Source organism: Rattus norvegicus, chromosome 13, assembly GCF_036323735.1.
Source record: "Rattus norvegicus strain BN/NHsdMcwi chromosome 13, GRCr8, whole genome shotgun sequence".
In the NCBI taxonomy this organism is placed as follows: Eukaryota; Metazoa; Chordata; class Mammalia; order Rodentia; family Muridae; genus Rattus; species Rattus norvegicus.
Window position 1 is genome coordinate 77383318 of NC_086031.1, and position 12856 is coordinate 77396173.

The window sequence follows — 12856 nt, forward strand, 5'->3', positions numbered from 1 at the left end:
ATTGGCCTGGAACTCACTATGTAGACCATGTTGTTCTTGAATTCACATAGATCTACCTCCCTTTTCCTTCCTCTTCTGTTTCCTTCGGTAACCTGATCCCCCTTCTATCTGCCTCCTTATCCCCACTTGGAAGAAGTGGTCCTTTAGCAATTTGTTAACCCATTGCAACAAGCCACCATCCCAGACCTTCCTGAATGTTCACACAACTGCCGGATGCCCCACTCATCCTGGGTGATGAAAGGGGCTCTCCTGCTCCCTTTATGGCCTTCAAAATCTCCTTACTCTAAAGTTACTCCAAGAAATCGTTTGCTTTCTCTTTTCCCTCTGTCCCCACAGAACTTTGCTACAGTAGTATAAAGGCCAGCAGATAACTGCTAAGAATATAGGAAAAGAAAATTCATTTACAGGGTAGTAAACAAGTCTGATTCCGTCTTTTCGATTTATTTTATTATGAAAACTGTCAAGAATAACTATTGTTGGAGAGAGAGGTCCTGAAAGCCAAAGCAGAACTTAGGAGACTAGGTCCCAGCTCCAGAGGTAGATAACTCTGACTCCACTGGGCACCCCCGAGATACACCACGAAGCAGAATGAAAACTGGTCACATACAGGACCAGGAGATGGTGGGCCTGCCTTCCTCCTTAAAAAAAAAAAAAAAAGGAGAGAAAAAAAATGTGTTAGAAGCAAATGGCCCTATCTCCAACAGTAATAGAGAGGGCGGAAGGAGCCCCTTCTATAACAGAGCCTTCTCAACAACTAACAAGCCATGAGAACTACATCATGCCTTCAATGACCTAATATCTTCCCATTCTGACCCACCGTTTAAAGATACACAGCACCTACAAATACCTACTTCTGGAACTACTTCCTCTCCTCTACTCTCCTCCCCTCCCCCCACCCCTCCCCTCCCCTCCCCTCTCTTATCTCTCCCTGTCTCCCTCCCTTCCTCCCTCCTTCTCTTCTTGCTTTCCTTCCTCCTTTCCTTCCTTTGACAGGGTTTTACTATATATATATCCCACACTGACCATGGACTCACGGTAATCTCCCTGCCAAAACCTCTAAGCGCTGGGATCACACGCACTTCCTTTGTAACATAGGGCGTGGAAGGCACAGTGGAGGGGTTTGGGAGTGCGGCAGACACTCAGCAGATCTGTAAGAGAATGGCAAAAGCTTCATGGGTAAGGTAGGCATTATTCATTGTGGTGTAAGAAAAATCTTTCTTTTGCTTCCAGTCACCTGTTTTCCTGTGGCAAGTGCCTCCCAGTTCCCTTTAAAGCTGAACCAGTTCCTGGGTCAAGTGGAAGAAAATAATGTGCACCTCTGTGGGTTTAAAATCTATCACCAGGCAATCGAGGGCCAGCTGCTCTGGAAGAGAATTTTCTGACTTTTCCCCCATTCAGATCAAGACATCGTGCACCTTTGGGACTAAGAAGCACACATCTCTGAAAAGCTCATCTCTGTTGGGTGGAAGACACGGCAAGAGGAAAATTTCTCAACTTACTGCAGTTCCCAGCTCCTGTAGCGAGGGAAATGGTGGATAGAGAGTCAGGCTAACACTCCGCTCATGAACAGAAACAGGTCTTTAAAAGGCCAAAAAGAAAAGGGAAGAAAACATATATTTTTTAACAACAGTATGTTTTGTTATTTAAAGTAACTTTTAAATATATTTTGATCATATTGCCCCTCCCCCAAACCCTTCTAGATCCTTTCCCCCAATTCACCCAACTTTAAGGTTTTTTTGTTTTTTTACATATACAGCCATCCAATTAGACAAGATGGATGAAGCAAAGAAGTACAGGCCGACAGGAGCCGGATGTAGATCGCTCCTGAGAGACACAGCCAGAATACAGCAAATACAGAGGCGAATGCCAGCAGCAAACCACTGAACTGAGAATGGGACCCCCGTTGAAGGAATCAGAGAAAGGACTGGAAGAGCTTGAAGGGGCTCGAGACCCCTTATGTACAACAATGCCAAGCAACCAGAGCTTCCAGGGACTAAGCCACTACCTAAAGACTATACATGGACTGACCCTGGACTCCGACCTCATAGGTAGCAATGAATATCCTAGTAAGAGCACCAGTGGAAGGGGAAGCCCTGGGTCCTGCTAAGACTGAACGTGATTGTTGGGGGGAGGGCGGCAATGGGGGGAGGATGGGGAGGGGAACACCCATAGAGAAGGGGAGGGGGAGGGCTTAGGGGGATGTTTGCCCAGAAACCGGGAAAGGGAATAACACTCGAAATGTAAATAAGATATACTCAAGTTAATAAACAAAAAAAAAAAGGTTTTTTTTTTTCAAAAACTAAATACCCCCAGGCAAGAGAACAAAATAAAAAAATAAAACTATGCCTAAAAGAAAACAAAAACAACAACAAAACACCTTTAACCAAACACACACACACACACACACACACACACACACACACACACACACACACACCCTGTGCAATCCATTGTATGTTGGCAATTACTCTTGAGCATGCAGCCTGTCCTGAAGTGGTTGACATATCCAGTGTCACCTTATTGGAGAAAACTGGTTTCCCCTCTCTCAGAAGATGCACATGGCAGTTCAGATGCTAACCTTTATCCTAGAGGTTGGGTTTTCATTCATTCATTCACTCACTCATTCATTTTTTTAACAAAATAAAACATAAGATTAAAAACTGTCACTTGAGAGTAGGACAAGACAAACCAACAGAAGGAAAAGACTCCAAGAGAAGGCAGAAGAAGCTGACCCATTCATTCATACACTCAGGAATCTTATAAAAACACTAAACAGGAAGCTATAATAAATAAGCAGATGACCTGGTTTAGACCTGGGCAGGCCCTGTGCGGGCTGCCTCAGTCTCTGTGAGTTCATATAAGCTTTGCTCACATTGATCTAATGGCTTGTTTTCTTGGTGTCCTCTACCCATTCTGGTGTTTGACTAATAAACTCTGCCAAGACAGGGTGATCAGTCCTTCAAAATCTGCATTTCAAGAGTCTGTCAGTTGATTTTGGGCCAGAAGGCTGAAGACTTGTGCTCACATGTTGCTAACAGGGGACTGTGCTAGTGGAGATTTGTCTCTACAACCTCTCAGTTCTGGAAGCCATGTTAGGCTTCCTATGTGTATAGATATTTGGTCATTCCCAGATTTCTGACGGGGTTGAAGACTGATTATAGTCTCATAACCTATCAGGCTGTATAAATCTGAATATACATATTTTATTGGATAGTTATCAGATAGTATACAAGCTTGCCAAGATATAATATAGATAACATGGTTAATGAACAGAATTGATGGACTGGGTGATCAGCATACTGTTGGTTTTATAAATTGCAGAATGGTAATAATGCTTAGTTCACCTATGTATAGGGAAAAGGTTTTTTAACTGGACAAAAAGGGGGAAATGTTGTGGTTTGCCTTAAAATTTTCTCTGAATTTGTTAAATAAAGGCAAGAGCGTGAGATTTGGACAGAGGGAAAAGTCAGGAGCAAGAGGGGGATTAGATTCAGAGAATAGGGTTAGAGAGGACAGTTGGCGACAGTTGAGCCAGTGGAACCTGAAGGGGGGGGGGGAGAGGATGGAACAGTTGAGAGTGTGAGGGGAAGAGAAGGAAGCTGAGGAGGAGAAGGGAACGGTTGAGAGACAGGATGGGGAACTGAGAAGAGTTAGAAGAGACAGGAGATGGAGAGAGGGGAGAAGCTAGGAGTCGTAAGAGAAAGAGAAACTAAAGCATGAAAGGGTTGATATATTTGGGAGAGTGAGTAAAGACAGTTTAGAAACACGATGGGGAACCGAGAAGAGTTAGAGGAGACAGGAGATGGAGAGAGGGGAGAAGCTAGGAGTCGTTGCAAGAGAAGGAGAAACTAAAACATAAAAGAGTTGATATATTTGGGAGAGTGAGTAAAGAAAAGAGAGAGAGAGAGGAGAAGCAAGGAGTCGTTGTGGGAGAAGGAGAAGCTGGAGACTTGGTAAATAAAAGGTGCAAGGGATAGATGGTACCTGGCTTTGTATGTTTAAGTGGGCAATTATATCTTACCAATTGGATCTAAGATTATTGTGTGGTGTGTTTTTATATGTAAGAGTCTCAGTGTAAGAAAGTGTGTGGCTGGGCTGTGTTTCCGCCAAGATATCCAGCAGATATCTGGGACACTGAGGTGTGGAACCCAAGCAGGGTAAAACACCCAGGGAAAAACATTTACCGTTTCATTTTTATTTTTTTATTTTTATTATTTTTTTTACAACAACATGGTTCCCTAGGCTCTGAGGGGAGGGATTAAATGGAAGAGACATCTCACAGCTGAGTGTTCCAAGGTTTGTCACTGTCTGCATTATGCCTGGCCGTGTGTCTCTGTATTTGTTCCCATGTGATGCAGGAGGAAGCTCTGATGGCTGAACAAGGCACTAGCCTACGAGTATGGCAGAACATCATTAGGAGTCATTTTATTACTACATTGCTTTTATTTTTTTAGACCAGTATTATCTGGTTTTCCCCCTAGGTCCCTGGGCTATCTAGTCACCCAAGCTGTGTCAGCCATGGGTTACCTCTTATAGAGTGGGCCTTAAGTCAATCAGTTAATGGTTGGTTACTCCCACAAGTGTCGTACCATCACGACCCTAGTATATCCAGTGTGCCACACCATTACAGATAAAGGGTTTGGGGCCGTTTAGGTGTTTATGTTTCTCCTTAGTAACTGCAGAGCACCTTCCTATACCGAAGGCACTAGAATATAGGGGTGGAGACAGTGCATAGGCCCCAGCTCACCTTTTACATGTTCAATGAGTTATATAGTTATTTAGTAATGGGGCCTTTCTGTCAGTTTATGGAGATCAACCTAGTCAGGGCATCAGCCTGAATTATTTGTGGATTCTTATGGGGAGAAGATATGTTTTTATAAAGAGAGATAAACAAGTAATTTGAGATAAGCAGCTCTATCCTTGTCTTCTTGCTGATGATCTGCTTCAGGGGCTGCTGATTTGGAGATGTCAACATCTCAAAAGGATTCTGTCGATGGACGGGGTGTCTGTGTGTGTGTGGTGTGTGTGTGTGTGTGGTGTGTGTGTGTGTATGTGTGTGTGTGTGTGTGTGTGTACCATGGTTTAAAAATTGTTTATGTTTATGTGTGTGTACTATGGTTTAAAAATTGTTTGTTTGTGTGTGTGTGTGTGTATGTGTGTCTATGTGTGTGTATGTGCCTCATGTTACCAAAGATTTATATATAGGAAAAGGAAAGGAGCCAGAGGAGGGGAGGAGAGGAGAGAGAAGAGAAAAGGAAAGGAGGGGAAGAGAAGAAAGGAGAGGGCAGGACAGGAGAGGACAGGAAAGGACAGGAGAGGACAGGAGAGAACAGGAGAGGACAGGAGAGGACAGGAGAGAACAGGAGAGGACAGGAGAGGACAGGAGAGGACAGGAGAGGACAGGAGAGAACAGGAGAGAACAGGAGAGGATAGGAGAGGACAGGAGAGGACAGGAGAGGACAGGAGAGGACAGGAGAGAACAGGAGAGGACAGGAGAGGACAGGAGAGGACAGGAAAGGACAGGAGAGGACAGGAGAGAACAGGAGAGGACAGGAGAGGACAGGAGAGGACAGGAGAGGACAGGAGAGGACAGGAGAGGACAGGAGAGAACAGGAGAGGACAGGAGAGGACAGGAGAGAACAGGAGAGAACAGGAGAGGATAGGAGAGGACAGGAGAGGACAGGAGAGGACAGGAGAGGACAGGAGAGGGCAGGAGAGGGCAGGAGAGGGCAGGAGAGGACAGGAGCGAGATTACTTTTATACCCAGCTCTTCTGAAAAGTCAGCCGGAACATGGTTCTGCCCTGACTCTTGTTTTTGCTGGGCGAGTCTCAAGTAGCATCTACTACCTCTCTCTTGCCTCCCAAGCTACGAGGCCAGAACTGACTGGCGTGTGCATTTGTCTTCTCATTGCTTTTAGCTCACTCTCACTCCTTTGTCCTAAAATGTCCCAGCTCCGAACCTCATCATCTTTACCATCATCCCTGCCTCTTCTCGACGCAGACCTCTGCCAACCCCATGGTCGCTCTCCTTATGTTTCAGAGATTTTTCAGCTCAGGATTCACTGCTACTCCCTAAGAAAATGCCTCTTTGTTCCTTGTGATTTCAGCTCCATTTTGATGATGTACTAAACACGGCCTTCATTAGTCTTTGGTGTCCTCCCCTCCAATGGATACATGTTACCCCCACCTCCCCTAGTCTTCTCAGGGTCAACCTCCAGTCCTGTCCCCTTCCAAGATGCACAACAATTTGTCACCTCAAATGTCGCATGCTCAGCTCTCAATCTAATTTTTCTAGTTCACTTCTTATAATTCCCCTCTGCATCAAATTCTCTGCCCACTAGGACCTGCCCCATTCATTCCATTATGTACTCTTTGTCCTTCACCCCCTCAAACTCTGACTTGGTTCATTCTCTTTAGGAACCATGGAAACTATCATTATGAAAACTCTCTTGCACACAGCCTCAACTTCTTGTTTCTTCCTCAGGTTTTCAGCCCAAATTTGGCCATACATGCTGACAGAAATTGCTTTATGCGAAGAGCTCTGAACTTCAACTGGACCTAGAACTACTGACATCCTACAGCCCATGCCCTCTTACTCTCCTACACAGTAATGTCCTACTTTCCCTCTCTCCTCAAGCCTCCAGTGCCTTCTTCATTCTTCTTCTCAAATGATATAAAATAAAAGCAATGTAGATAAATTCTATCGGTTCCCATCCTCTCAAATGATGATTTATCAGCTTCTGTGACACGTTTTCTTCTTGGTCCAGTGTTTCTGTGAGTGGACCACCCCATCTCCTAATGCTAACACCTCCATATGTACAGCTAGATCCTTCTTCCTGTCAACTCTTCCCTCCCATTGGATCGTTCCACTGTATACAAGCATAATATCCTCCCAAGCACATAGTCTCTCCCTTTTCTTCTCTGTCACCATTGATGAAAATCATTCTCCCAGTTGCTGAAGCCAAGACACACAAGGTCATTGATTTGGGGGTTTTGTTTGGTTGGTTTTCCTGTTATCTTTAGCCATATAAATAAAAGCTCATTGGATAACATAATAAACATAACTCCAATCAACATTTTCAAGCTCAAAGAATGGAACCTATTAATTCATATTTTGCTTCAAGTGTTACAAACTCCATTCTTGTCAACATTGGGGTTTTAATCTTGCCTAACATTGTATTTCTCATGTGGATAAACTCCTACCAGTGACCGAATATGAAAAATCAAGCACGCATATCTGTCATCTGAAAAGTTCAACGTATTTCATGTGCTCACTCATTTCTTTAGATGCCTGCTGCCTGAGAGTGCTAAAAGATGACTAACATAGTGGTCTGCTCAAATATATGTTAAAGAAACATATCATGTTGAGAGACAACATTTTTAAAAATCATTAGATTTATAATTGAATGATTTGGACACATATTTTGGGATCAAATGGGGCTATGGATACTTTCAATAACTTCAGCCAAACAGGGGTCCCCCATGAGGCGGTAAGCTAATATACAGAGTTAAGATGGAAACTATTCTACACTCTTTTCAAGCTTTCTAATAACTTTCCCACTCCTCTTTTTAAAATTTGCCATGTAACCAAGGCTCACCTTGAACTCTTGATCTCCACCTCCAAAGTCATAGGTGGTGGGTTTCAGACCCAGGGCAAGGGACTGAGATACATATCTTACATACCAAAGCAGACCTGGACACCAAGTTCTTCCAGTATCCCTCAGTCCTAGTATATCCTGCCAACCAACTCTGAACTTTCCAGTCCAGGCTGGGATGCCCTTCCCCATTTTGGTGTCATGGTCAAGTCTTCCCTACCCCTTACTCTGAACTTATCAATAGTGTTACAAGTATGCACTACCAGGTTAACTAACTTTACAATTGAAGTTTTTAAAATGGCATCTGCCTGTAGAGATCTGTGACCGAAAGCTTGCCTATCATACACCATGGCTCTAGATTCAACCCCCACTACCACAAAGGAAATAGCCTTGACTTTAAAGACGGTGTTTTTAAATACCCATACCCTACAACCTAGAAAAAAATGGCTCCTTCATCTCTCCTTCTGGCGTTCACATAGGATTTAAAAGTGTGTAAACCATATGCATAAACTATAAACTGCAAGTTTATTTTCTTAGTTGGCTTACTTTTTTAAGTATGGGTTTGCTAATTATTTCTGATATTAATAATTATTAGTTTCTATTCTTTCACAAGTTTAAGCATTAAGAAAAAGTCTTTACAAAGTTTCACTTTGGCTACAGCATTGGGTTTAGTTTCTGGGAGAACAAAGGTAGGTATAGTCTTCCATATTCTTTCAGTTGTAAAAATATTCACCTCAGGCAGCAAATACAGGAGCATAACAATAAGTTTATACAGTGGATGGGAAATTTCAGGCCACATAGACCCAAAGTTGCAGTTACACTCACTAGGGCTTTCTCGAAGTTTAGTGTCTACAGTGGGATAAATTCAGTTTTCGTCTTTCCTCAAAGGTTTCTAACAGCTGAGATCAGAAACTGAACATGATGGCTGGCCTTAATCTTTGCTCTCCAAATATTTTTCTTGATTTCAGTCTCTACATACATTCAATACTGTTCAATGGATTTGTAATGAGCTTGCAAAATGAAGGGAATTTTCTCACTCCTTTGCCTGAAATGTTGGCTCAAGTTCATCTTTTTAAACAAAAATTAAGCTGTAAAAATGCCCACAAGTTCAGCTACTAAAACTCCTCTAAAGATCTTCTTAGCCAGGAGTCTCAGGGTTTGGGTCATCCCAAGGCCTGTGCACTTAGACCCACATGGTCATTCTTGACTTCTCCTTCTTTCATACCAAATATAGAGCCCACCAAGGAATCTTGTTGGCTTTACTTTCAAAACCCAGTTGCTTCTCAGCTGTCCTGCTACTATACATGGATCTAAGCAAATAGCATCTAGTGTCTAGATTAAGACAGTGGTCTCCTACCTGGTCTCCATATCTTTACTGCCCTATGCAGTAGGCAAAGTGATGTGCAAGCATCAGACTGCCATGCGACCTCTCTCCACAAAGACCAGCAGTGTTTGCCTCACTTGCTCAAGGTCAACATAGGCCTTCCCCTATTTGCTTTCCCACGCTCATCCTGATCCCCCCTGACTCACTCCAGCTCTGCTCCTCATCCACTTTGCTACAGCCACCCCCTTCCCTTCTTATTCCTGGGAAAGTCTAGAACATTCTTCATGAGAGGCTTTTCACCACTACTCCCTTGTCAACGAGGGTGCTGAGGGTACCTGGAAGAGAATGGGGGACAAGAGATGCAAAGAAGGACGCCTAGACAAGAGTCTGATCAAGGCGACAATTTTATTTTTCCCCAAGGCTGAATTTATACCATAACAGAGGTAACAGAGAGAGGGGGTAAGTGGGAAACATTTACGCAGGCCAAGGACACAATATTCGTGTGGTCAGGGAATCAGCTGATGTTGACAGGATGTTAGAGAGGTCACAGGTTTGTCAGATCCATTGGTCAACAGGATGTTGGTTTTTCAGAAAGGTTATAGGTCATCACATTGGGCATCTTGACATCAGATGTATTTCTCAGCAAGGTCAGAGCTTTATCATATTATTCATCCTGACCACCAGATTTGTATTAGTCTTCTGCATCTGGCTGGGGATTTTCCATGAACCCCATCATACTTAACCCTAATCATAATAATAACATCAATAATGGAGGGTTTCAAGGGCATCGCTCCCAACACTCCCTCTTCAGGAAACATTCTTTCTTTAGATGCCCATGAGCCTTGTGCTCCCATCACCCTCCTAAGATTTTGTGTTTTCCAAAATATTAGTTTCTCGGGGACACTTTACTTAATCCCTCTACTTAAACTATACTGTCTCAGTTCTTGCCGTTCTTCCTGATTATGTCTTTCTTCATAACCCTCATGTTCTAATATCCTGCATAACTTCAAGTTTTGCCTCTTCCCTATAGATACTGTAAAGAAATCAAAAGAAAATTGATTGGGTGCTATCTATATTACCAGTGGCTAGTAGATATTTATCACATAACAGACGTTCAGATTTTTGTCAAATACTCTTAGCCAGTCCAGCTAGGAGATCCCCATTTTCTTGACCATCAGCTATGCTCACTACTTTACCACCAACAGTCTGTATTATGTTGTACCCAATCTAGCAGTACCACAAGCTTCTTAGTGGCCAATCACAACTCCCTGACTTCCTTCTACACAGCACAAATCATGGAGATGGCCTTCCATGCCATCATAGTTTCCTCTCTTGTTTCTGTGATGAAAATACTCTGACCAAAGCAATTTTAGTGAGAAAAGGCCTATTTGGCTCAGAATTCCAGGTCACAGTTCATCACTGCAGGGGAGCCAAAGGGACAAGAACCTGAAGTGACTGGTCATGTCACATCCACAGTCAAGAGTAAAGAAAAATTAATATTTAATAATCAATTAATATATGCATGTTAGTGCTCAGCTAACTCTCTCTACTTATACAATCCCAGTCTCATTTCCTAAAAAAATAATACCACCAATCAGTGACTAGATCTTCCCATGTCAGTTAAACCAGTTAAGAAAATCCCTCACCAGTATGTCCGTAGGTCAACCTAACCCAGACAATTCTTCACTGGAACTCCCCAAGTGAGTCTACATTGTGTCAAGCCTAAGTGAAACCATCACACACATTGCATCATTATGCAACTGGTCTGTGCTGTAGATATTGTCCTGACCACAGAGCCCTCACAAACCTAAGAGATAAAAGGATGATTTTGTTTTAAGACACTAGGTTTGGTGTCACACACCTGTTGAGACATCCTTATAACGTGACTTTTAGAAATTATGAACAATTCCCTTCTCAGTGAGTTAGACCTTCAGCACCCCCCCCCAGTGATTTAGCTATCAATAAAATAGTTCAACCTACTGTGTACCTTTATCAGTCAAGTAGGACACGTATGCAACAGATGTGCATAGACCATAAAATGCACAGCACATTTTAAGAAGTGAGGCATATCCTTTGCTCACACAATAGTACACGGAAAGTGAGTGGTTGTCTTAAGATTTTCATTGCTGTGGTAAAACATGAACTTGGGGAGGAAAGGTGTGTTTCAGCTTTAACTTGCAAATCCCACTCCATTACTTAGGAAAGTCAGTGTAGGAACTCAAGATGGGAACCCGGAGGCAGAAGGTGATGCAGAGACCATGGAGGAGTGCTGCTTTCCCGCTTGCTCCTCCCATCTTGCTCTGTTTGTTTTCTCATATATTCCAGGAGCACCTGCACCACCCACAGTGGTCTGGGTCCTCCTACATCAACCATTAATAAAAAAGGTGCCATACAGGCTTGCCTACGGCCCAGTCTTACTGAGGTATTTTCTCAGCCGATGTTCCCTCCTCTCAAATGACTCTAACTATGTCAGATTGCCTAAAATAAAATAAAACTAATTAAAAGATGAAACTACTCAGCACTGTGATCTTCTCCCAGGGAGTGCGTAGTATAGTCTAAGAGATACATTGTTATCTTCAATATGCAGTTTTCAAAGTCACCATGAAAGTTTTCTGTATTCTAACTGACCAAAAGAGGAAATAAACATTTAGGAGCACACTTGGAAAGTCTATATAGGATAATCTTAAAAGTGACCAATCACCTCATAAAACAATCCATTATTAGAACTAGATTACATGACCATATCCACGAGTAAGGGACACTGGGAAGTGTAGTCAGCTCTGTGTCCAGGGAGTAAGATTGCCAGAGCTTTGAAAAAAGTCAAACAAAACAGGGAATTCTATTGTAAAGAAAATAACATTTCTCATAAATAGTCATGTTATGTGGTATGAATATTCATATTTGTTGAATATTCAAATAAAAAGGAATGGCTTCTCACTCTATAAGAGGACCGGTGGTGGCCATCTCTACATAAATGATGGGGGCTGTGTAGCTGCAAAGGCATCTCCTGCAGGAGGATCTAATTGAGGACTGCCTGAGAAAGACCGAGGATTGCTGACGAAGACAATGCCAGCCAACCAGGAACTGCTATTTAGAAGAGATGCTGTCTTAGGATCAATGGGTCATGCCTCACCTCCAACACCCAAGGGCAGGTAGGGTCAAGCAGCAAGTAATCCAGGGCACAGTGTGTGTGTGTGTGTGTGTGTGTTCCTGCTCGAGTAGATTGTACCACTATGCATGTAGGAGCTCACAGAGACCAGAGAGGGTGTCAGACCACTTGGAAGTGGAGCTCCAGGTAGCTGTAAGTTATCATGTGTCTACTAGGAACTAAACCTGGATCTCTGCAAAGGCAGTAAGTATTTTTCACAGGAGCCAACTCTTCAACTCCCTCACTAACTATTTTTTAATATCTCTGTGTTAATTACTTTTTTATTGTCAACAGCAAAATACCTAAGCAGAGCAAATTAAGACAGAAAGGATTTGTCTGGGGCCACAGTTGAGGATACAGTCCATCTTGGGATGATGGACTGATAGCAGGAGTGTGACAACGGTTCCCATCACACGCACAGTCAGGAGCAGAGCAAGGGGAAGGTAGGTACTCAGCTCTCCTCTGTATGTAATCCAGGACTCTAGCCGATGGAGTCATGTCAGCTACATTTTGGGTTAGTCTTCTACATCAATTAACCTCTAGAAATCACCTCACAGACATGCCCAGAAGTTTGTCTCCTAGGTGAGTTTAGATCAGTAGTTCTCAACCTATTGATCGTGACCCCTGTGAGAGGGCAGTTTAACTTTTCAAAGGGGTCACCTAAAGCCATTGGAAAAGACATTTACATTATAATTTGTAACAGTAGCAAAATTACACTTATAAAGCAGTAACAGAAATAATGCCATGGTTGGGGATTACCACAACATGAGGAAATGTATAAAAGAGTTG

At 43.0% G+C, this 12856-nt stretch overlaps 1 long non-coding RNA gene and 1 pseudogene across 4 annotated transcripts; both read right to left on the minus strand.

Moving 5' to 3' along the window:
• Nucleotides 1–425: 425 nt before the first annotated feature.
• On the minus strand, nt 426–4462 carry LOC102555077 (uncharacterized). Of its 4 annotated transcripts, XR_005492366.2 has the most exons (5): nt 2873–4454; nt 1500–1578; nt 1235–1423; nt 1024–1148; nt 426–638 (listed from the first exon to the last, which is right to left on the minus strand). It is a non-coding gene; the product is annotated as an uncharacterized LOC102555077 (long non-coding RNA). The 4 variants fall into 4 exon arrangements; XR_010057083.1 differs by lacking the exon at nt 1235–1423 and having other exon boundaries at nt 2873–4462; XR_010057082.1 differs by having other exon boundaries at nt 1035–1148; nt 1235–1578; nt 2873–4456.
• Nucleotides 4463–8526: 4064 nt separating this feature from the next.
• LOC134481522 (protein CEBPZOS-like) lies at nt 8527–11714 on the minus strand (annotated as a pseudogene).
• Nucleotides 11715–12856: the final 1142 nt, after the last annotated feature.